The 4,958-nt window shown below is 34.9% G+C and overlaps 1 pseudogene; it reads right to left on the bottom strand.

Moving 5' to 3' along the window:
• Positions 1-1,902: 1,902 nt before the first annotated feature.
• LOC129672536 (40S ribosomal protein SA-like) overlaps positions 1,903-4,958 on the bottom strand; it is a 9,783-nt pseudogene continuing 6,727 nt past the window's right edge.

Below are 4,958 nucleotides of genomic sequence, written 5' to 3'. Positions count from 1 at the left end.
ATAAACATAAGAATTTTAGCAAAATGAATAGCTCTGTTTTTTCATTATATAAGATATATTAATCCAAAGTGTATGTGTTCCTTAAAAGCAGTTTAAGTAATATGCTCTAGTCGTCCATAGAATTGAAGAAAGCAACAGGCAAATTCATTATTATAAATATTTCAACTTTCATTCATTTTGTTTTATTTTTATGACTTTTATTAAAAATAGATTATTTTCTCACATAATATATCCTGATTATGATTTTTCTTCCCTCCTTTCCTCCCAGTTCTACCTTTCCACCTATCTGGACTTACTCTGTTTGTGTCTATTAGAAAACAAAGGGATAATAATGAAATAAGCTAAAAATAATTAAAAAATATAAAAGCCCTGAAATTATATTATAAGAAACCTCCAAAAATGCTGTTGAGTTCTTTTTTCTATTGTCCGTTTATTGGCAAGCATGTGGCCTACTTGTCAGACTAGTTTGTTTCCCCAGTGAGACTCCCTTGGAGGACACTAAGTAGCTTCCGATGCCTTTTGGAGTGGGGGGTTGGGATAAAACAATGGATGGGGAGAAGAAAGTTTGGGAAAAAACTGGGTAACCCACTGTAGAAAGGTGCAGAGAGGAAGAAGATGTCATAGCAGGTGGTCTGCTGCAGAGGTGGGCTGAGATTGGGGCATTGGATTTGGAGGAGGGAAGGGAGAAGTTAACCTAATCTGCAGTAAGCTTACCTTCTTCTTTGACCAGAGTAGCTTTTAGATTTCCAGAATATGCCTGCTGTAGTCGGGGGCTGGAATAAAATAAAGAGTAAGAGGAATGGAATTTGGAGAGGAAGAAAACTTTCATCTCTCAAAAACAATAGAATAAGCAAACATAAAATTAAGTTAACAGAGAATAGATCAGTCTCAACCAATGTGAAACAGATTGGCATTTCTTAGGTATTTAACTAACATCAATGTATGTTTTCTTTCTTTTTTTTTCTTTTTCATAGTGTGTATTCACTAAGATGGATCACAGAACTACTTCTCAATAACTTTAAAGAAATCAATATAAAATATTTCCTTTAACAACAAGAAACTTATTTTTAAAACACCAGTAACAGAAGTTGAGGCTGGGTGTGGTGATAAGGTTGATGCCAGTGTAGGCTGTATAACAAGTCCAGACTAGCATAGCACCAAAACTCAACCCCTCCCTCATCCCCAAAACTGTAAACTATAAACTTTTAGAGGATAACTAGTGGAGAGTGTACAAAAAATAATCACAATGAAAATGAAAGATATTTTGAGTACAATAGATATTTGAATCATGATATAGAAAATTTTGTGGGATATAAACAAATAGGGTTAATAAAAGAAAATTTGTACACTATGTTCTGAAGTTAGAAAATGTAAATCTTGGATACACAGATGAGTTAATGCTGTGTATATGTTTATTCAAGTACATTACATGATTGATAGAGAATGATAAGAGCCAAATTAAGCAAATCCTTTTATTATAAATTAACAAAGACTGTATAAGGCAAATGACCAAAAAAAAAAAAAAAAAGAAAAACTTGACTAAAATACATTTGAAATGTTTTAAACTAAACACTTTCTCAGAAGAATTCTTTAAGTCCTAAGGGCTTCACTGGTGAATTCTTTTAAACAATTAAAAAAAAAAAAAAGTCTACCTATCATATACTGTTGATGAAGTAAGTCTCAACTCCTTTTAGTAAATCAGTTTATTTGTTTCTATAAAAATAAATGGGTGTTATAGGACGGGGAAATACTGAACAATAATTTCATAGACACACACAAATATACTTAATAGAAATTTAGCACCTGAAATTCAGTAATGTATAAAAAGTATAAATGGTTATCATCATGTGGAGTTCACTGTGAGAATTCAGATTCAATATTTCCCAGAACATATTAAAAAACCTATAAAAGCAAAACTGCATCATTTCCTAAAACAAAAAAGAGCAAAAAAAATAAAACTTAACTTAATAGCCATATGTTTAAGTTAAAAAAGAGAATATAGCTCAGCTGTATAGTGCTTTTTTTTTTTTAATATATGTAAAGGCCCAGGTTTTGTCACCAGCACTTGAGAAAACAAAACAGGTCTTGACAAGCTAGTATCGGGATAAATTTTTGTGAATAAGATGAGGGACATACAAAGGAATGTAGTGAAAGTTGTAGTTAACATTAGAAAAGTGTATAATTTGCCTTAACATTAAAAACAAGAAAGAATGAATGTTCTTAATGTTATTAGTTAGACATGTAATAGAACTCTTATCTAATGCAATAGGATAAGAAACAAATAGGATTTTGTCCTTTATTTTAACTTATACTTTCACATAGTTCTGTATATACAATCATCTTTTTCCTATAAAAAAGGTTTTCTCTGTGTGAATACATGCTTGTCATGTGTTGTTATGCTCATGTATTTAGAAAACAGAGATTGATGTCATGTAGCTTCCTCTCTGTTAATTTTATATTTTGAGAAAAAGTCTTTTACTAAAACTGGACTTTCCCCACTCTGGTAGACTGGTTGACAAGCAAGCTCCAGGAAATCTTCCTCCCTACACCTTCTAACACTAAGATTGTAAGATCATGTCACCATACTCAGCTTTTATTTGGGGACTCAAGATCTGGGATCAAGTTTTTATGCATGAGTGACAACAAATTTACTGACTGAGTAATCTCTGCAGTCCAGTATACTCTTAAGGTACCTAAACAAAATTTTTAGAAACAAATGACTGTATGTGTGTGTATATATATATGAGTATGGAAATATACTCAAATATACTCTAGAATATATATATATATATATTCTAGAGAAATTATTTTATTTTACATAAAAACTTATAAAACTCAACAACAATAAGTAATTTTTTTTACTTTGTTTTTTATTATTATTCAAAGAAATACAATGGAGCAGTTCAGCAAAGCTTCATAATTGTCAGACAAGGAAATCATGTGGATTCCAGTCTACAAAGATTCTGAAAATAGAGAACATGGTAGAAAACATTTAACATAATTAAAAGTCATATGTATAATTATTTTAACTGCTTTCAACTCTGGGAAACTATACTGTGCTTTTATTAGGATTTATTTTTTTACTGCTTTATTAATTACACTTTATTCACTTTGTATCCCCCCTGTGGTTCCCTACCTCCTCCCATCCCAATCCCTTCCTTCCTTTCCTTTCTGCACGCATGCCTCTCCCCAAGTCCACTGATAGGGGAGGTCTTCTTTTCCTTCCTTCTGATCCTAGTTAATTAGGTCTCATCAGGAGTGGCTGCATTGCCTTCCTCTGTGGCCTGGTAAGGCTGCTCCCCCCTCAGGGGAAGGTGATTAAAGAGCAGGCCAATCAGTTCATGTCAGAGACAGTCCCTATTCCCATTACTGGGGAACCCACTTGGAGACTGAATCAAAGAGCAGACCAATCAGTTCATGTCAGAGATAGTCCCTGTTTCCATTACTATAGAACCCACATGGACATTCAACTGCCATGGGCTACATCTGTGCAGGGGTCCTAGATTATCTCCATGATGGTCCTTGGTTGGGGTATCAGTCTCAGGAAAGACTCTGGTGTACACTTGTACAACCACTCTGGAAATCAATCTGGCACTTCCTCAGACAACTAGGAATAGCAGTTCCTCAATATCCAGCTACACCACTCCTAGGCATAAATCCAAAAGAGGCTCAAGTACACTATAAGGACATTAGCTCAACCATATTTGCAGCAGCTTTATTTGTAATAGCCAGAACCTGGAAACAACCCAGATTTCCCTCAAGGGAGGGATGGATACAGAAATTGTGGTACATCTACACAATGGAATATTACTCAGCAATAAAAAAAAACAAAGATATCATGAAATTTGCAGGTAAATGGTGGGAACTGGAAAACATCATCCTGAGTGAGGTATCCCAGAAGCGGAAAGACACACACAGTATATACTCACTCATATAGACATAATATAGGATAAACCTACTAAAATCTGTACACCTAAAGAAACTAATCAAGAGGGAGGACTCTTGCTAAAATGCTCAATCCACATCCAGAAAGGCAAAGAGGATGGACATCAGAAGAAGGAGAAAAGAGGGAACAAGTCAGGAGCCTGACACAAAGAACCTCTGAAAGGCTCTGCCCTGCAGACTGTCAAAGCAGATCCTGAGACTTATGGCTAACCTTTGGGCAGAGTGCAGGGAATCTTATGAAAGAAGTGGGAAATAGTAATATCTGGAGAGGACAGGAGCTCCACAAGGAGGGCAACAGAACCAAAAAATCTGAGTAAATTTTTTTTTTTTTTTTAATGAAACAATGGCCATAAACTTAGACAGTTTCAACAGATGGTAAACAAACGGCTGGTAAGCATAGGAAGAGATATTTAATGTATATTTTTATCTGGGAAGTTAACATTAAAAGTCAAGTAATTTTAAAGGATTAATACCTTACTTCTATGCCTAAAATATAAAAGACTGACAATACTAAGTTTAAAAAAAAAAAGTTAAGGTCCCACCATTTACCTGCAAATTTCATGATTTCCTTATTTTTCATTGCTGAGTAATACTCCATTGTATAGATGTACCACAGTTTCTGCATCCATTCTTCAGTTGAGGGGCATCTGGGCTGTTTCTAGCTTCTGGCTATTACAAATAAAGCTGCTACAAACATGGTTGAGCAAATGTCCTTTTTGTGTACTTGAGCCTGTTTTGGGTATATGCCTAGGAGTGGTATGGCTGGATCTTGAGGAAGCGCTATTACTAGTTGTCTGATGAAGCGCCAGATTCATTTTCAGAGTGGTTGTATAATTTTACACTCCCACCAGCAGTGGAGAAGGGTTCCCCTTTCTCCACAACCGCTCCAGCATGTCTTGTCACTTGAGGTTTTGATCTTGGCCATTCTGATGGGTGTAAGGTGAAATCTCAGGGTTGTTTTGATTTGCATTTCCCTAATGGCTAATGAGGTTGAGCATTTCTTTAAGTGCTTC

This window comes from Psammomys obesus, unplaced genomic scaffold (genome assembly GCF_907164565.1).
Source record: "Psammomys obesus unplaced genomic scaffold, mPsaObe1.curated_primary_1811, whole genome shotgun sequence".
In the NCBI taxonomy this organism is placed as follows: domain Eukaryota; kingdom Metazoa; phylum Chordata; class Mammalia; order Rodentia; family Muridae; genus Psammomys; species Psammomys obesus.
This window is presented reverse-complemented; position numbering and strand designations above follow the sequence as displayed.